Genomic DNA, 20,827 nt, shown 5'->3' on the forward strand with positions numbered 1-20,827 from the left:
ATTCTCTACCCAATTTTATAAAATGAAATATAATGATTACAGACAAAAAGTGAACTAGTCTCAGAATTACAGTCCCTGTCAGGCGAGAGGAGAGCATCTGCAGCCGTCCTGGGACTGGTCCGAGATTGCTTCTTTCCTAATTTAAACCTAACTCCTAAAAGTTAGAAATGAGCAGTAGGAGCAGGAAGAGAAGTGGATTCGGAGTCAAGAGACTGGGTTTTCATCCCAGCTCTGTGGCTAATTAGCTGTGTGACCTTGTCAAGTGATTTAAGGTCTCTGGATCTCTGTTTCCTTATTTGTAAAGAGAGGGGGATGGCAGATAATCTCTAAGGTCCTTTTCAGTTCTGAAAGGCTGCAAGTTTAATAACTAAATGAGCTCTTTAAGAGAACTTGATGGGTGTCTAGAAACCTGTAGCTTTATCATTACTGTTGTCACGAGCACCTAGCCAGGTCTCATTGGCAGGTGCCGGTACACACGCAGCATATGCACCCCTGTGGGGGGGCCTGCTGACCCTAGGCAGGCCATGGCCTCTTTCCCAGCTCCAGCTTTTCCTTGCTTTTGCTAACTCTTTCCTCTCCTGGGACTGGAATCCCGCCTAGACGCTCAGGCCTGCAGCGAGGGGCTCCACTCCCTCCTGCACAGCATACCTGGATCTCTAGATCCTGTTGCTCCCAGATTCCCCGTGGCCATGTATTTCCCTGGCCAAGGGCCTATTAGTCGCCTGTTATCTGCTTGCCTGATTAGACAGCCCTCCATTGATAGCCCCTGGCCCCTCCTCTTCTTGCCCTTCCTATCCAACCAGCTTCGCTGAGTACCCAGTTTGAGTTACTGTTTTGACAAAAGTTGAGGTTGCTCCGAGTGGCATATGTAAGTAAGGGTGGCAAGAGGCATTAGATGCAGGGAGGAAACTGGGATCAACAGGACCCTTTCATCTTGCTGTTGTCAGGAAATAGGACTTGTCTAGTCCTCACAGGATGCTAGTAAACTATTAGGGTTTAGGAGGACGGGTCCTTTACTGCCCCTGTACCCCACTGGCACAATGCTTCCCTTAGGAAATGCCTTCCATGCCTGTTCCCTTTCTACATCCACCCATCCTCTAAGATCTGCCTCAAGTCTCATCTCCTTGGACTTCCAAGACCACGAGACTAAGTGATCCCACTTCTCTGACATTGCACCACACCCATTATCTCCAGCCTCCCCACTCTCCACAGAGCCAGGTTAACTCCTGCTTCTTCAGATCTCAGCTGAAAGGTTCTTCTTCCTCCAGGAAGCGCCCTGCCATGTGCGCTCAGGGCTCCGTGTGCTTTTCTTTCATCCCGCTTAGCAGGCGGATAATTGTGTATTTATTGGAGTGAAGATTTGATTCCTGACGCACTCTCGCAGGAGGGCAGGCTTCCGTCTGTCCTGTTCGCCACTATACTCCCCAAGGTCCAGCTGAGTGCCACCAGTATGCGCACTATGACTCTGCTTACTCTCTTGAATTTTTCTAAAAGTCCTAATTACTTTAAGGTCTTTTCTCTTCAGCTAGTCTGTGACCTCCCTGAAGGCAGGAACTGTCCCATCATCTGTTATAACTTGAAAGTCTCCAGCACTGTTAGTAATAAATGTGTATTGCTGTGACATTTCAGCTGTAGGAGACACGATTTGATCATTACTCTGAGTTTATATCATATGAACTGTGAAAGGGACTTCTTCTTGAACTCCACATGCAGGAGAGAAGTTATCATGGAAAGTCAGAGTTGTAGATAAATGTTGCAGGAGAAATAAAAAGGAAACAAATTCACCCTGCCATAAGGTTGTAGGAGGTGTTCAGAACAGGACAATTCATGGCAGGCATCGCTGGGGCAAGGCAGCAGCTGGAAGAAGGTTTGGTCTTGGGAGTTTAGGCCCAGCTCCACACTGTCTGCATTCCATGGAGGGTGACTCAATTTCCCCAAGCTTTAGTCCTTTTCCATTTATTTATTATTTTTAAATTTTAAATTTATTTTTATTACTTTTAATCATAGTAAAGTAACAATATAAAATTCACTGTCTTACCATTTTTAAGTGTCCAGTTCGGTGGCATTAAGTACATTTACGATGTTGTGCAACCGTCACCACCATCCCTCTCCAGAACTCTTTTCATCTTCCCAAACTGAAACTCTGTCCACATTAAACACTAACTGTTCATTCTCCCCTCCTCCCAGCCCCTGGCAACCATTTTTCTACTTTCTGTTTCCAGGAATTTGACTGTTCTAGGTACTTTTTGTAAGTGGAATTATATAGTATTTGTCATTTTGTGACAGGCTTATTTCACTTAGCATGATGCCCTCAGGGTTCATCCATGTTGTAACGTGTGTCAGAATTTCCTTCCGTTTTAAGGGCTGAACAATATTCCACTGTGTGTATGCACCACATTTTGTTCATCCACTCTTCTGTCCATGGACACTTGGGTTGCTTCCACCTCTTGGCTGTTGTGAATAATGCCGTTATGAACACCAGTGTCCAGATATTTCCTCCAGACTCTGCTTTCAATTCTCTTGGAACTGTTGGATCATATGGTAGTTATATTTCTAATTTTTTGAGGAGCAGCATAGTATTTTCCACAGCAGCTGCGCCAGTTTACATTCCCACTAATACAGACTGCACAAGGGTTCTGATTTTCCGCATCCTCACCAACACTTGCATCCCCTGTCTTCTGGCGGCAGCCATCTTGGTGCGTGTGAGGTGGTATGCCTCTTCCTTAACATAATGCAGTGGCAGCGGAAGTGCCTCGTAAACTAGAGAACAGACGCGGGCACAGGGAGATCATTTCTGAAGAGTTGTATGATATTCAGCACTTACTAGTGTTCTGGATCCAGGCTTCCATCCCTTTTTGGATTTTGACCAAGAAGCTAAATCTCTTTTTGTCTCTCTTTTCTCCGCAAAAGATGGTAAGTAGAGGCGAATAAAAATAGCTGCCTTCTCTCCACAGGGTGGATGAAGCATCAACTGGGATAATAAACGTGAAAACACGATGAAATGAAAACATCTATTTAAATCCAAGAGGTTGTTATTTACAGTCTTAAGATCATCTTCGTCCCACTCTGGTTGCCTTCCTTTAGCACATTCCACAGGAACTGTGGGGACGAGAAGAACCATAGAATGTGATGATTAAATTCAGAAACTCAGTCTGACCCGATCTGTTTGGGTTGGCAAACTCCCGGTGCAGTTGTCTCGTTTCGGGCTGAAGAAGCTTTATAGATGGACTGTGAGGAGGAAGTCTGTTAGAGGCTGGTGGCAGGCTGTGCCTTCAGAGAGGGGAGCCCAGCTTTTGTTAAGCCTGCTGGCTGATTCCTTGTCAGTCTGAGATGATTTAATGACCATGCACTTGAACTGCCCCCAACCAAAAATCAATCTGAGACTGTGTAGGAGAGAAACAGTGAACTATATTTTGCAGGAGGGAAGGGAGCAGGATAGACAGTAAAGAAATGTCCGCCGAAGGCCATGGACGCATTCTTAAGCATCAGGGCAACACATTTATCCATGCATCTTATGGGGATCCCTAAGCCTGGGAGTTAAGCTTGTGCAGTTCAAATCCTGGTTCTACCCAGGAGCTAGGGTAAGTTAACTTTTCCTCTCTGTGCCTCCAGTTCCTCATCTGCACAGGGATAAGAAAGTACCTACCTCCTATTGCCAGGATCAAATGAAACAAATATGAGTTCAATAAATGTAGGTATTATTACTCATTATTAGGTATACAATATATCCTCTATCAGTTCAATTCTTTTAGGTTGAAGTTATTGGCATTTTCTGATTTCAGTGTTCTCAGAAGCAGCGTGGTGAAATAGGAAAGGGTCACGAACGTAGGTAGAGGATTCTGGATTCTGCTGGACCTGCCACTGAACTGCTCTGTGACCTTGGGCAAGTCACTTACTTCCCCAGCTTTACTTTTCTGGTCTGTAAAATGAAGGCTACATGTTCTCAACCAGGTATCGTTGAACAGCCAGTATGTTCAAGACATGAGGATGATACAAAGAAGCGGCAGCTGCAGATGTCGGGGAGCCGATGTGTGGGAGGGGGATCGGTGGGGAGATTGGCAGCGGCAGGGGACTCTCCATGTGAGCAACCCCAGTGAAGGGCAATATGGCAGCTGAGCAGGATTGGGAGCTGTGGGCAGCCTCGTCGGGAGTGTAGGGGGAAACGGAGGACGCTGGGCAGCAGCAGTTGCTAAAAGGTTTGTTGAGTAAATGAACACCTGAATGGCTGAGTCAATTATGAAATATATGTCTGCAAGCCAGAGTCTAGACCAACTGGATTCTCTGGATGGTTCCAGGCTTGAAGTGGACACCCGGTTACCTTCCCATAACCCCTTGGCCTCCCCAGCGCCTGCAGCTCCGGGAAGGGAAGATGGAAGCAGTGAGCGGGAAATCGCAGGTCACCCTGAATCCGGTGCGTTGGGAGGCCCCCCATGGGGATGCGCAGGCCCAGGCTGGGCGTCCGCGGAGCTCTCTGATTGGCAGGCCCGCGGGCCGAGTGCAGGACTGCGGCTTTGGATCCGCGCGCACGGCCCACCCTTTGCACCGCCGGTTGGTGGCGGTGCTCGGGCTGATTTCCTTGGCAGAGAGCTGATGCTGCTCAGGCCGAGCCTCACACTGAGGCGGACTCCAGCTGTTTGAATTTCTGGCTGGGAATCACGATTAGACAACGCTTCCCACAAATGTGTTTTCTGGATGAGGTGGTGCTGGGGATGCCGTCACCTCCCCCTCCCCTTCTGCCCTTACACACCCCTTCTCCCTTTCCTTCTTTACTCCTCGGTTCCCCTCACACACACACCTCTCCTTTGGCCATGCTTTCCCCCTTCCTTTCACCGACTCCCTCTCTGCCAAAAACATCCTGATTTTTCAAGAGGCGGCGGTCCTCGTCCTCTTAGGTTGAAATCCTGGCATGAAGAGGCAGCCTCTGACCTTGGCTGATTACCACGCTGTCACTCTGCTGGTGTTGGGGGAAGGCTCTCTCACAGGCTCTCCTCCTTCTGTCTCTCAAAAAAAAAAAAAAAGCAAATTACCCACCTCCCCTTTCAAATAAAAAAAAAAAGAGAGAGAGAGAGAGCGAGCGAGCTTGAGACAGAGAGCGGGAGAGAATTTGACATTATTGTATAATTTAAAATTGCACAGCCTAGAGCCCACAAAACCGAGCATGTAATTACACACTTACTAGAGGTAACAGCAGTGCTGATAATTATCCTTTACACAGGAGAGACCCTGCTGATATCCCACAGTCAGAAAGTGGGAACTACAATATCTTTAATACCATCCTCAGAGACCCTCATAAGCAGAAGAGAAGTATGAGAAGTCTCACAGGGTCCAGAGCAATATCTTCATCGCGCCAGAACGTCAGGGGCTTTAGCACAACAGAAATCAATAGTTTCTAGTACATTTTTGGTACAGTTTTTTTTTTTTATGACCCAACCTGAGAAAGTACAGGGAAGGCAGAGGTACTGAACAGTATGAAACAAAACCTTCTTAACGGGGGGCCTGTCTGTTTAGACATGTCATGCAACGTCAGTTTATGAGACACACGTTCGTTATCAGAGCAACTGAACAGTGCTGCTGGAGCAGCATCCTCGTCCAGGAGCGCTTGTGGTCCTCAGTAAAGCCTTTTCATTTAAATCAGAAACCGCTCTCTGCCCGTGTCCCCTGATGAAGGCAGCATCTTTGCTTATTCTAGGCTGTAAAGTTATGCAGAGTTAAATCTCCAAAGAGGGCAGATGACTATACGGGCACTTGTTTCTAGCCACTTGCCCCTTTTCTTCTCCTTTTTCCCTATATGCAGGAAAGGAGTTGGTTGCATTTTAAAAATAAGGAAAGACCAAGCATTAGTTGAAACACTGAGAAGATTTAAGGCGATAGTCAGTGAGCCCAACACGGGGAGACGGAGGTTTCCAGGGAGCGAAATCACAGTTCAGGTACAATTCCATACTTGCTTTCGAAAGGAGACCATTTTGATTTTCGCATCTCTGTGCCAACCACAGAAGCTGCGGCGAATGGTAGCTGTCTCTCCTCTGTGACTGCAGCCAAGTTCCAGAGAGCAGTCTGCTCTTTATCACGTGCTGCTTTGTGCGCAGGTGGGGCTGACATCCTGACTTGACGACGTGTGTGATTTCAGTTGGGCCAAGAAACCAGTTTAACTGGGTCTGTTGTCCCACAGGCACGACAGCCCGTGTTTGCTTGCGGCTCAGGGGAAGAGCGTTCTGACTGCCTGAGCGCTTGCTGTGTGCCAGGCACTGAGGCAGAGGCACCTCTGTGCACTCGTCATTGAAGACTCTCACCCACTCTACGGCTGTGTAGGATCCTCCCATTTTAAAGGGGAACAAGCTGAGACCCAGACAAGGGAACTTGGCCAAGGTCACACAACTAATGAGGACTGAAGAGCCAAGACTTAACTCGATCAACTGTTGGGTGGAGAGGGTAGACCACACCATTCATTGCACAATGCAGGTGATGACGCCAAGTGAGTTTGAAGAGGGGTGCGGCTCAGAGCAGGGAGCTCCTTAGAGAACCTTTATAAAATGCCTATTAGTGAGGACATCACAACAAACTAACAAAGAAACGCAGTGCCCAGGGGAACCTTTGGTAACTCCCCAGGGAAACAGATTCTGGAGGAGGCCAACCCCAGGCTGGTCTGCACCTGCAGCCCAAAGAAAGCGGCGGTGAATTGTCGGGTGACCTGCAGAGGGGAGTTAGAGGACAGATGGATGTCTGAATGAGTGAGCGAAGAGAAAGATATGGACATGCGCAGCAGAAAGCGGAGTCCTAGAATCTGAGGCGATGAGCTGAGCCGCGTCCACTGGAGGTCTTCAGGTTTCAGACACGCAGGGCTGTTCTGGACATTCTGGTGAACGGTTGGCAAACTAGTCAGCTGTGTTTACCGGCTTTTTACTAAGATCCGAGTGGGCTGCGGGTGTGATTAAAGGGCCATGAGGTCTCTGTCACTGCTAATGTGAGGGGCTGGATTGGCAGACTCAGGGAAGAGGACCCACAGGTGTGCGAAGGCCTTCCCAGTGGCAACCCCAGACCGTCTGCTTTGTGCCTCGCACAGGGACTGGCTCTGGATGCTCTGAAACTCCTGCTGTTCTGAGAAGCACGTGGGGACCCTGATTGAGGCATGTGCTGGAACCCCAAGCAGCGTAATCAGCAGGATTACCTCTGAGCATGCTTGCGAGGAAATCAGAATTTGTCTTGTTATTTTCTCTGCTTTCAGCCACTTTAGTAACCCCAACTCAATTCTGGTGAACCGAGAGCCTGGATGAAAACCTAAGGTGTGACCCACCTCATTGCTGTGTGTTTACTGAGATAGTGGGACCCTGGGCACTACCAAAGGCTTCTAGTCTCAAACCTACGGCAAGATGAGGGGACACGATAGACAGTGTAATTGATGTTTTGGGACAGAGGGCCTTGTCCAGTGTCCTCTCCACTCAAATGGTTGGAGTAGATTACCCATTATGGCCCATAAATCCATCCCTGTCTGCACTGTGAGCACACAGTTTTCTGGAGAAGAAATGCAAGGGGGTTGCCAGGTTGGTAAGGGAGGGAGCATCGGTTAGGGCCTGGTACTGGCTAAAGCTCTGGGGCCCAAAGGTCAGCAAAGAAAGAAAGCTTGACCCTTGCAAGCAGAACAATTCTGGATGCGCTGCTCTGCAGGTCCTGGCCGTTGTATCTTGACTCTTTAATATGTTCTGTCTGAATAGGCAGTGGCCTTGGGAACTGGGACAGTGGGAGTTAAAGAAGGGGAGCAAGATGAGTTCCTGTTGGAGACCCATGCCAGGAATTTCTTCTAGTCTCTGTGGGGGAGAGCTAATTGGAGACAAGACCTTTGGGGATCCCCAGTTTAGGCCACTGACTCATGTACACAAATCCTTTATCTTAAACCATATTAATGAATCTCTGTGAGAGTTATCAGATCAAGCACAGGCTTTCAGTCAGACAGATCTGACTTTGAGTTCCAGCCAAGTGACTTATCAGCTATGTGACTTTGGGCAAGTTATTCACTTTGAGCCTCAGTTTCTTAATCTGTAAAATGGGAATCAAACTCTCTCCTTTGGAGTTGCTATGGGGAATAAATAATATGTGTCATTGTACCCAGCACAGTCGCTTGTACTTAGTAGAGACTCAGTAGTGGTTAATTCCCTTTCCCTCTTCTTCCTCCGTCCATTTCCCACTCTTCCCCTCCCCCTCCTGAAATTCTGAAACATCAAAAATTCAGGGGAAAGAATAGGTCCAAGTGAAATGACACACCACGTGAAATACCACTTGCAGATGAGTCTCACCTTCAGAGAGGATCCAGGATGATCGATCACCTCGTGGATGGGATAATTCAATCCCACAGGATCCACCCTCTTGGTGTGCCTGTTTCCTTTCCAAACCCGCAGGCAAACTGAAGCCATCATGAATGTGAGGAAACAAGATGGGAACTGTGACATGCATTCAAAGAAATGAAACCTGTAGTACCTCTTTGCCACCTCCAAGATCCAGACGGCACATGGGGAGGAGGGCAGAGCGAGAGGCTATCTTAGAATCATTCGTGGTTTTTGTTGTTATTGTTGGGTGTTGGCGCCCAAGTCTTTATCTGAAGCTGCAAGACGCTCATTCCCCAGAAAGTGGAGGAAGTGAAGGTTATTAATAACCAGAATTACCTGAGAGTGAAGGGCTCCCTCTTCACATCCCTGGTTCAAAAAGGTGGAGATTCTCCTGGCCCCCTTTCTGCCTTCCTGTACTTCCTGTGGCAGCGGATAGGTCAGAGGACGTTGTAAACACTGGACTTTGCTGTGTCTCAGGTCTTTGCATCCTCTGTCCATCTCCAGCCCCCACATACCTCAAACCTTCCCTCCTTTGTGCAAATCTGTTTTCACCACAGGAGCACATGCTGTCTCTTCTAGCTACAACACTACTTGCTAATTCAACGATTCGTCTTTAATGAGGCCCCCTGCCAATGTTTAAATAGCATTCAGAACAAAGAAGAGGCAATATTTCCAAAACACCTGCTTCTACTGCATCCTCATAGCTCATCTCCTCAGAAATCAGGAAAAACACATCGACAGAGAGAAACAATGGAGGAATACGCGGTTATTATAGACAGATATCTATATATTTATAGATGGATATAGATAGGGATAAATTACTTGCCTCTCTGATCCCAGAAATTCTAAGTATAAGCGCCCTAAAAAGTTTCATTGGCCTCAGAGAGTGCTGCTCTAGGCAAGTTTTTCTTATATGGCTTTATTGGTTCTTTTTCAGAATTGTTTGGGAAACGTGCAATAGTGGAAAGAGCATGGAATTTGAAGTTAGATAAATATAGGCCCACCTTTATGCTCTGTCACTCCCTAGCTGTGTAAGCAGGTAGATCACTTAAGTCTCTGATGTGTGTTGTTTTATTGGTAAAATGGAGATAATAGTGTCTTCCCTTCTGGATATATATCAAGATGACTAGTACGATGTTTGGCTAATAGTAGACGTGATAAATACTAGCATCATTTCTCGTTTGAATTCTGGCCCTCTAGAACCATAAGGCGTGGTCAGACTCTGAGGTCAGAGGCTGAGGCTGCTTCAGCAGCCCCCAGGCAACAAGAAGTCTTCACATTAGCCACCCCCCAAAAGCACGTCTTCACTTCCACATCAGACCCACTCGTTGAATAAGAAAGTGGAGGATGGAAGATCATTTAAGGAGAGTGCCGGGTCAAAGTTCACAGGTGCCTTCTATTTTTTTTAAAAGAAAGATTGGGAATAACTGAGAATAGAAAAAGAGTAACAACATGAACCCAAGGAAACTAGAAGGAAAAATGAATACATTGTAATATGTTGATGAACTCTAAAACAGAAAAATAGAGTTTATTTAAAACAATCTAAGAAATGGTTCTTTGAATCGGGGAAAAGGCAAAGCTTGAAAAAAACTGAATTAAGAAAAAAAAGAGAAATATTCAACATTAGGCTTGAGGTAGGAGATATAAACACAAATAGAGAAACTTTTTAGTTGCTAGTGAAGGATGGAGCAGATGTTCAGAGAGATGTGGGGAAAGAGCCCAAGAAGGCAAAGAAAAGTGGGGAAGGAGGCAGAAGGCAGGCCCTGTGCCTCCCACACCGCTGCCTGGCTGTTCAGATCCTCTTGAACTCCATCTTGTGCTGTGTTTTCCCTGTTCGCTTTAGCCGTGTGGAGGTTGTTTTCTGCTACTTGCAATTAAGAGGGCATTACTGACGTAATTATGAAAATTGCAAGCTACAAAGTAGTTTATGTAGCATGATCCTATTTTTGCTAAGTAAAATATGTGTAAATGTCTATAAAATAGAGCCTGGAAGTATATATCCTAAAAATGATCACAATGGATATATTTGGGTAATATGAACATGGATGCATTTTATTTTCTGCTTTTTGCTTATATAATTGATTATATGTGTGTTTCTGTGTAACATACATATATTATGTATGTGTGTATATTATATGTATATAAAGAGGGCTCTTTGGCCTTGAGTAGCAGATTTGTGTGCTCTAGCCAATCAGATTAGCTAGATATGTGTTATCTCCTTGGATGTTCAGAACCTGGCCCTCGCGGGAGGGGACATAGGGCAATGGTGTTTCAACAGCAGGAGGATAGTGTGGCTTCAGCAAGGACCAGAGTGATGTTGGACAGAGACCCGTGGGTGATGTCAATTGGGTGAGCAGTTAAGGAACAAGAGGGAGGAGCTAAGCAGGTGAATCCCGGGTTCACTAAGACATCCTGATAAAGGACGAGGCCTTTATGTCTGATTGCCAAGAAAAAGGGGATGCCTAGACCGCTGTTGTAATCAGGAATCACTGGGTTGCAAGAAACAGAAATTCCTTCATGAGTAAAGCTTAAATAGAAGGTTTCGTAAAAGGATACAGGGACATCTCCTTGAGCCCCCAGCTGCGTAACTACAGCCTGCTATTCTCTCCCTGTCTCTCTCTCTCTGAGTCTGCGGGCCTCTCCTCACTTCTCTCTGTTGCCCAGATGCCTCTGCAAGCTTTGCAGCCACCTCCTGGTGGGACCAGAGGGAATGAGCCTCTCCCTTCCTGAGCTTCCAGAGCGCATCCTGTTGTGTTGCAGCTTTCTGTGTGTGTGTTTTGCGTCTCTATGAGTTCATTGGTGGTGAGAATAAAGTCTTTTTCCTTTCTATTTTGCCAATCACCAGAAAGCTGCTCAAGACATAAACATTTGTTTTGAATAACAAATAAGACAATGTGGGTGAAAATGCTTTATAAGCTGAAGTATCACATGACTATAAAATAGTGTGTTGTGTTCATTCAGGGCAGTCTTTATTGCATTCTTGTTCCAGGCCTGTTCCTAGTAGAATGTTCAGGCAGGCCATTAATAGTAACAGAACTAAAATTAATTTTACCAACCCATCTCCTGGCTCAGAAATCAGATGAACTGAGATATGTGAAAGTACCTATCACCATACCTGGCAGACAGTAACCTCTTAAATTTCGTTAAATCCCTGAAGAGGGGTCTGTTCTCGCAAGAGAGGCCAATGGGGGGATGCACAAGAGAGAAGCAGGTGCCCACAGCATCTTCCTGTGGCCCTGGAGGGTGTCAATGAAGCGACTGCTCCAGCTGATCGACACAGGTTGGACCATAGCCCATTAAGGAGTCTCAGTGCTCACGTCAGGCTCCATCACATGGCTTGCTTGCTTTTATTTGACCTTTCTCATCTTTTCCCCTGATTGCCTCCCCTATCTCCAGAATCGACAGCTGCAGTACCTGTCTTTAATGCTTGACCTTCCACTTGACATGGCTCATACTCAGTATTTTTCTGCACTAACTTGTAACATGATTGTACTTCCCCCTAGCTGTTCTTTGATGATTCTACCTTGTTTTTATCCTGAATTGCTTTATTTTGGACTGTTTTAATTATGTAAAATGACCTCAATCCTTTTAGAAGTAGGGTTAGGTAAAAATAAATCCTATTTAAATAGCTATTGCCCTAAAGCCCTACTAAAGCCCTACTCAGAGCCTTGTAGGAACATTCCCTGTTGAGCAGGACTCATCCTGGCCGTCAGCTTTCACCTTTTGGGCCGTATTTCCCATGATTTCCTTCAATGAGACGTTAATCAACAAACATTTGTTCAGTATTAACATATGCCAGGCCTCTGGTGTCACTTGTTTGTTTGTTTGTTTGTTTTGAGGTTATTAAACCAGTGCTTTCAGGGAGCTTGGAACACAAGCAAAAGACAGACAAAAACTCTAAAATGTTTTCAGTTCAGCTGTGGCAGACGTGTAGCTCACGCCCAGTTACTTTTCCTTCGCTTTTCTCTGATGAAGAGTTTGGAACGCTACAAACGAAACTTCCCATTCTCTTGCAGCTGAGAGTGATCATGTTCTGGCTACAGTTGTGGCCAATGAAACGTAGCAGAGTGGGGCCTCATCTCTTCCTTCCTCCTGCCTGCAATGAGAGTGGGGCCTAAGGTATGGCAGCCATCTCTAAGGCTAGTGGAAAGGGACGGGAAAGCTTGGTTCCTCCATGCACACACCAGCCCTGGACTGCCGATGCTGTTGTGTAGTTGCACGAGACAAATGAACTCCTTACATTTAAGCCATTGTTTGTGTTTATGGGAGCTTACAGGCAGGAGCAATCCCAACACGCACATCTGCTTTCTCACAAGAGCTTCTTTGAGATATCTCACTTCCTTTAGGATTAGCCCATCTAGTCCAGCTAGCAAGATCTATGTTAAAGTGGACAGTCCAAACTCCCTCCATGCAGGGGCTATGAAACTATAGTTATGGGAAAAACCTTAATTTAACAGCAAAAATTGTATATATTGTTTAATAGACAGACTACAAATCAGGGATGAGTACCATTTAATTCATGGTCAGTGGGCACCCAGCAGGCCCCTCCCTCATGAGTCCATTTCCACTCTCCATTTCATTCCCCCAAGCATCCTGGCCTTCCAGCAGACACCACTCCATTTAAGCCTAGAGCCATGGGCCCCTGCTTTCTCCCACTCCTGTACAACCCTGCCTTCTTATCTGCTCTTGTCTTGTGCTTCCCCTTCCAGGTCTCCCCACCTTCTTCTGAAAGAAGCCTGTTACTAGTCCTGAAGCATGCATCTTAGTGAATGTCTCCCCCATGGTGGTCTGATGGCTCTACTCATACCACCTGGGTCACATTAACACCTCCAATAAGAAGGGACAGAATGCTGCACTTCCACAGAAAAGTGGGTCAAGTGCAGGCAAACAGAATCAAGGAGTAATGATTTGTTCCTGGAGGTGGGAGTGTTGGTTTGGAAAAAGCTTTACAGTGAACCTAATGTTTACATTAGGACGTGGAGAGTAGGGAGAGGATTGTTCTTCCAGACAGAGAAGAGAAGGAGTAAAATCCAAGTGGAGGAGATAATGCATCCAAATACAAGTGGGAGGCATGTTTGAAAAACGCTGAATGTCCTGTTACAGTAGAGACGTGGGGAAATGGTGAGGGGGGCCTGAGCAGGAGGCTGGAAAGAGATGTTTGGATCAGAGTTTGAAGAAATGGAGAAGGTGAATAGTAGCCAATGAAAGCCTGAGAAAGAAAACTAGACAGTATGGTAAGCAGGGAAGGAGGAAAGGACCCATGGTTAGTAAGTACCAGAAACTTGGCAGTACTACCCTCTTTAAGTTCATGAATTAATTTTCTTCTTACTATAAGCCTCTGCAGTTGATATTATACTCCCCGTTTTATAGCTGAATGAAGACTGACCAGTCAGGTAGCTAAGGCAATAATCCACACCAGAGATAACAGGGAGTCTGGACCGGGGCAAGAGCAAAGAGAATGGAGAAGAAGAGATGCATGTGAGAGATGTTTCAGGAACAGAGTCAGTAACAGGGAATCAATAGGACATATAAGTGGAGTAGGGAGGAAAGTAAGAGATGGACATGGGATATGTTTAAGTGATAGAATCAATAGGACAGAGAGGTTTCCTAGATGTAACCAACAGGACCTGGAGAGAATCAACAGGGCGTGGAATCAGTCGGATTAGACAGGGTGGTCCCTGTTGTCAAATGTGGTAGATCAAGGAAAAGCGAGACTGATAGAAATTGAATGAAGAGGCCAGAGGACCTTTAACAGACACTTTTCTCTAATAAGGAGGCAGAAGCTAAATAAAAGTGTCATGAAGAGTGAATGGAAGATAAGAATGGGGCCCAGGCATATGTGTGGCCTTGTTTCCAAGAAGTTTGGTGGTCAAAAAAGAACAGATTGTGTGGAAAATTAAGTAGGGGGTGAGTTAAGGTTGAAGAAATGTCCTTCGAAGGGTGGGAGACTTGAACCTACTCAAAGCTGAAGGGAAGATGAAGGAGGGAGAGAACTTAGAGACAAGAGAGATGGGAGGATAATAATCTCTTCCATTTGTAGAGAACTTTACAATGTATACGGTGCTTTGAATTCAGTGTCTCAAGTGCGGTAGATGGAACTAAGATTGCCATCTATTTGATAGATGGGTAAACTAAGGCTCAGAGAGATCAACTTAGCAAAGAGAAGTGAACTAGGATGTGAACTCAGGACACCTGAAACCACTTCACCTTTTTTTTCTATTTTTATGCTTTTCTTTCCATATGAGGGAAAAGATGACTTTAAAAGTCCTAAAGAATAACAAATACATTTTTTGTGGAGAAACACATTCATTGCCTAGTTTAAATTAACCACCATGGGGACTGGCCCACGGCTGAGTGGTTAAATTTGTGTGCTCCGCTTTGGCGGCCCGGGGTTTTGCTGGTTCGGACCCTGGGTGTGGACATGGCACCACTCATCAGGCCACGCTGAGGTGGCATCCCACATAACACAACCAGAAGGACCTGCAACTTGGATATACAACTATGTACTGGGGGGCATCGGGGAGAAGAAGAAGGAAAATAAAAAGAAGATTGGCAACAGATGTTAGCTCAGGTGCCAATCTTTAAATTAACTACCACAATAAAACCCCTGTGAGGTTGACTGAGCTGGCATTCTCCTCATTACATTGATGAGCAAACTGAGCATCAGTGAGGCCAAGTGACTTCCATAAGGCCACATAGCTAAGACATGGTTGAGAAGAGCCTCAAACCCAAGTGTCCTGACTCCTGGTCCAGTGCTCTTTCCACTGAGCCTTCTTGTTGACAATGCTACTTCTTCCTGCACTTGTGGATAAGAATGCCTATGAGTGCTATGGAAGATGAACAGTGCTTCTCCCCCATGTTTCTGATTCTCCTCTCCTTCTTGGAATGTGGGAAGACTGTCCGTTCTCATCCCCTTGAATTAGCTATGGCTATATGACTTGTTTTGGACGGTGCAATATGAGTGTACGGTTCTCGTCATTCCCTCTTCCACTGCCTTGGCAATCTTGGAAGAGAGGGCTGTAGATGGAAGCTGCCTGAATGCTAAGTCAGCACCTGGAGGCTAGCTGCCTGGAGAATCACCTGAACCTAGAGCCGACATAGAGTGAAAAATAAACTCAAGTGCCTGATACTGGGGGAATGTTACAGCACCATATTTTAGTCTGTACAGCTGAAGACCAACAGAATCTTCCCAGCGGGAAAAGAAACTCCTGGTGTCTCATAGATAGCCCTATCCCAAAGAGGCAAGGGGCAAGCATCTTCCCAGAATAACTAGGAAATAGACATTCCTAAGTCCCTCCAGTAGTTAAAATGCCATCAGGATGGTTTTTTTAAGTCTATATTGGAGGGTGAGTTTTTATTATGAGGTTCAGTTGTAGGCTTGAGGAGAAATTGTTTTCACAGATGTTCAGGGTGTGTTATGAGGAAACGGCCTTTTACAGGGGTTCAGATTGATGGGATCTCTAGGGACCTCCTCTGACTACACGCACAGAGGAAGTAGGGAGGGGTCTGGACAGGCACAAAAGGACACAATGGAGTCTGAGGAAGACCATGAAAGGGAGGCAGCTGAGTCCATGAAATAGAACAAGATTTGGAGTCAGATAGACTTAGGTTTGAGTCCTAGCCCTGCCACTCATTAGCCAAATTACTTAACCTCTCTGAGTCTTAGAATGGTGATCTATAAAATAAGACTAGCGATACCTCATAGAGTTGTAATGAATCTAGATAGATTCAATAAATCACAATTATCATCATTATGTTTGTTGTTATTATTGTTACTACCTTACAATGGGGACCCAATGGTCCAGGTCTTCACTTTTTCTCCAGAAGCTTCACGGGTTCTGGGAAAAGAGTGGAGTTAGGGGAGAGGATTAGAAACTTCTACTTCCCTTCTAGTTTTATTTTTTCCTTTGTGACAACATCTTGGATTGGTGAGATCTTGAGAAGTTCATTTTGGGGCTGGAGATGTCTTCTTTTTAGAAGCTATATTTGAGTCTTAAAAGCTCAGAAAAAGCCAGGGTAAGGCTGAGGGGAAAGCAGCAGATTGCCAGCTGCTTCGAGCTGGCTCCAGGATAATGGTTCTAAGTGGGAAAACAAAGAGGCCCTTCAATGGACTGGCCTTCTATATTGTCCCATGTAGCTGGCCAGGGAAAATGACACAAGGCAGGATCCTGGTCAGTATTAAATAGAACTCAGTGAGCTAAGCATCCTATGTGACATTGCTCTCGGGAATCTCAGCAGGGGCAGCAGCATTGCATACAATTTAAGAAAGGTGAAGGAAAGTCCCAATACCTTGATTGGCTCCAGTGGAGAATTTGTCTCGTGGGCCCCCAGTTTGTACCCTGTCACATCAAGAATTCTTTCCTCCTGCTTGGAAAGTTATCCAGTCTTGAGAGAAGATGTTGGAATCTTTCCTTTAACTCAGATTTCCCAAACTTTATTTACTGACATATAATTTTCATATTTTTTTGGTCATATCTATGAAATATCTACCCTATTGTTTACTTAGTAATTCCTTAGAATTGACTCATATTTTATTTAAATACCAACCTTATTTTAATGCTAAATAATATCCATGAGATCATAGTTTTTGTATGTTTTCTTTTCTAATATATGCTACTATAAATATGTAACTCTTAAAATTTTAAAATAATGTTCATCCATGCCCAATCTCAAATCATCTTGTGTACCACTCGTAGTACACTGGGCCACATTTTGGGATACTTGCTTTAGAAGCTGGGAGAAGCGAGAGGAGGCTACCTACAAGAGGTGGTGAGAAGGAGTATTTGCATAGAGCAACGGATGTTGTCTCAGCCCCAGCCCCCTGGGCGGCCTCCATCTTGGTTTAGGCTCCGCCATCTGCTCTGAGTGAGCAGCCTTTTGTGAAAAGCTGTGGGAGGATCAGCCTGGCTGATTGGCTGGAGCCGTGCCCAGAATGCCCAGATGTACATGTGCCCCAAAAGAGGGGGCACAGCTGGGGTTCACTGCGTCCCTTGAGGTTTGGTTTTTCTGGTGAAGCTCAATTCTGCCTCCCACTTTCCTGCAGTGCATTCTGCTTGACTTGGCGGGGAGGGAGAAGCCCCACCGCGGCACTGTGAGCTCCCTTACCGCCGTCTGCCTGCCATTTGCTGCCACTGGGGACATGCGATTGCTTCCATGGAAACAGAACCATGGATTGTTTTTCCAGAAAACGTCTCAATCTAATTTGTGTGGAGCTGGGCTGTGTGTGTGTCGTGTATTTTAGTCACAGAAGAGCGGTGTGAAGAGGGAAGGGAGAATTTGCATAGAACCCCCAATTTGCATTGAATCCCAGGGAGTTAATTATTTCAGGTGAGTGTTGTCATTCATGGAGGCTGAGTCTAATTCAGGGGTGGTGTTAGGAAGCCATTACCATTGTGTTTGCCTACGGTATGCAGAAATATTTGAATTCTGTTTGGTCTAGACAGTTCTCCTTCTCAGGAAGTCTTCCACAAGTGGGGAGGTGCACAATGTAAGGCAATGGAGGACTATTTCTGCTGAGTGTCTCCCCCCAAACCCTGATGTAGGACTCCAGTAATTGGGCTGAATCTCCACAGGTCATTTCTTCTGTATCAGACAGGGCAACGTAGTCTCAAAGATAAATAGGTTTTGTGAACTCCTCTATTTTTCTTTTGACGTCCAAGTATGTGTCTTGCATTTTATGCAGTGGAACAACAGGTCAGACTCCCAGAAAAAGGAACCAAAGAGAGTAAGCACCTCAGTGATAAGAGTGGAATTGGCCTATGCTACCCTCCCAAAGGCTTAGCCTATGAGAGAGAGAGAGAGAGAGAGGCGGAATGAGAATCCAATGGGAAGAGAAAATAGAAGGTGAGAGCTGCCGCTCAGGCATTCTTACCACTCCAGCTTAGAGAAAGGAAGTGAGAGAAGAAGAGATGCATGAACTTTGAACTTGGACACCTCACTTCACTGCTACATTGGTATTAAGATACCACATGCAAGTGCACTGTGACCTTTTGTTCCATTAGATGCTCCACCTGGTAGAACAATGGTCCAATAGAATGTTCTATAATTTAAACAATCCAGATCAGGATTTCTCCTTGGAGGTGGAGTGTCTCGCCTTATAAAATAGAGAGGGCTTAACCAGCCTCCCCTTCTTCCCTTTAAGGAAGGGAGATGCAAAACTTCTACTGTAGAGTGGTTTGGTTTCTGCCTAGTAACTCTTCTTTCCTCTTATGACAATGACCTTGGGTTTGGCCAGTATGTAAAGGTTAGTCATGGTGCATCTGGATCTCCATGGATGCTAATAAAAATAACTCCAGTTGACTAGCATGAGATGCCTGGAACCTTCCCCGTGGCCCTTGCTCTACCCTTAGGAGAAGAGCGCCAGCACACACCTGTGCTCTAAAGTAGTTATAGTTGGGTAGGTGTCCTAGTCCACAGTTCCATGTCACCTATTAAGAGACTGGAATCTGGTACCATGTTTTTTGCAGGAGGCTGAGCTCTTACAACGTGCCAAGCCAGTAGATGTGCTTGGGGTGCTTGGCCCAAAGCAAGCAAGCAAATAATTGTTGAATGACCAAATAGTTATAGTTCCTTACTATATTCTAGGATTAGCATACCTTTAGGGGTAAAAAAGATTTGAACAATAACTTTACAGTGCTGACCTTTTAAAATCTGGATTATCAAAATATCTTCAAAGAAAAATAAATGGTGAATGGTCTTCACACCATCTAACAGATCCAATCTACTGTTTCTCGTTTCTGTACCTTTGTTCCAGCTTTCCTCTTCACCCTTCAAATCATATTTTCTTTCATGACTCCCTCAGCACTAACCTATGTGTTTCCTCCTGTTGCTGAAGCCCTGAGTGATGTTTCCCTTCATACTCATACAGCTCTTTGTTTCTTCACTGCCCATTTGGCACATAACACCTACCAGATTACGTCACCTTTTGCTTTGTAAATTTTCCTTTCCTGACTACATTATAAATCAGGACGTCTTATAATTTTTTATATCTTTCTTCATGTTTTAGATGAGTGCTTGACATAGAGTGAGGCTCAACTCATATTTTGTATTGAAAATCAACCCTGGGAAATTTCCTCCGAAGTGAAAGGAGGATAACACTAAAATCTGTTTCCAAACGGTGTTGTGCAGACTAGATGAGATGCTGTTGTGAAGCCCTAAACCTGGCACATAGTGGCCCCTCAAGAAATGTTACTCTTTTCCTTGTCCTTCTGGGCAAGGAGTACAGCTTTGACTTATTAACGGCTTGTAAGTAAGTTACTTGTTAACCCTCGTGAAAGAAAAAAATGGTATTCCCTTCCTTATTTTACTGTGGTTTTGGGGAAACTCGAAAGACCTGTGTTTTATTTTACACTCTATCCATTGAATTTCCTGTCTTTTCAGAGCTGTCCTTCTTTACGCTCTGTTTTTCCCTCCCTCACCCCCAGTGCTGCATGGCATGCATTTACTTGAAAATGAAGCACATTTCCATTTTGTTTCGAGAATTTCAGCATATCCCTGCACGTCTCTGGAGACCCATGGGATGGCTCCCAGCCTCGGATTGCAGCTATCACTGTGTAACATCAACCATCATTCAATCCCGGCTCCATGAAGCTGCCTGCTTTTATCGCGTCTGTGCTCCCTGTTGGCACTGCCCGCCTGGCACTCACCCAGTCCAGTCTGACACTTGCTGCTGAGGATGGGGAGGGGCCCCAGGCAGGCTTCCAGTTCTCTCATGAGCTGGGTGCTGCCTGCAGCCAGCAAACTGTGAAGCCCTGTTCTAAAGGCTTCGGAGAGCCCCAGCGTGGTAGAGTGGGGCACCGAGCCACGGGAAGTGTATAAGCAGAGAGCGCTGCGGAAAGTAAATTAGCTCCTGGCATTGAGTCCTGCTGATACAAGCTCTTGATTTTTTTTTTCACCCCTCAAGTACCACTTAAGTCCCTGTGCTTGCTTCCTCAGAAACAATGGAGCCGAATGTTCATTTGTTTGCTTGGAACGGGTTGGGCTCCCCCACTCCAAACCCCCCCAGTTTCCAAAAGCTGGAAGTGCTCAGCTGTCCTCTTTCCAGAAGCCTGCCTCCCTTGGCTTTAGTGTCTTCTGTGTTTAATTGCAAATTATTGATTTGAAGGGAATTAATTTTTAGCTCTTGCCATATTCAGTCGCTCCTGGGTTGGACTCCCCAGCAGGACACCCTCGGGATCCCAGCTGAGGAGGGAGGGGGACCACGGATCATCAGGAGCTGTAGTGGGCGGGAGGCCACACGCCTCCACTCACATGCTGATCAGAGACTAGGGCTGAGACTGTCTAGCCCAACATCTTATTTTACCAGAGAGGAAACTGAGGCCCAGGGATTGTCAAGGCTTTTATAGCCGGTGAGGTGGAGCTCCTGATTCCCAGGTTGGCACTTCTACAAGCAGTCCTTGACATGCTTGGACTCATTTAATCCTCACAAAAACCTAAGAGGTGGGGATCTTGTTCTAATGCAGATTCTGATTCACCAGCTCTGGGGTGATGCCCAAGATTCTGCCTTTTAA

At 45.7% G+C, this 20,827-nt stretch overlaps 1 long non-coding RNA gene across 1 annotated transcript; it reads left to right on the top strand.

Annotated features, from left to right (window-relative positions):
* Positions 1 to 17,508: 17,508 nt before the first annotated feature.
* LOC138920047 (uncharacterized) lies at positions 17,509 to 20,184 on the top strand. The gene is made up of 2 exons (XR_011430675.1): positions 17,509 to 17,645; positions 19,797 to 20,184. It is a non-coding gene; the product is annotated as an uncharacterized lncRNA (long non-coding RNA).
* The last annotated feature ends 643 nt before the right edge of the window (positions 20,185 to 20,827 follow it).

This window comes from Equus caballus, chromosome 2 (assembly GCF_041296265.1).
Source record: "Equus caballus isolate H_3958 breed thoroughbred chromosome 2, TB-T2T, whole genome shotgun sequence".
Classification (NCBI taxonomy): Eukaryota; Metazoa; Chordata; class Mammalia; order Perissodactyla; family Equidae; genus Equus; species Equus caballus.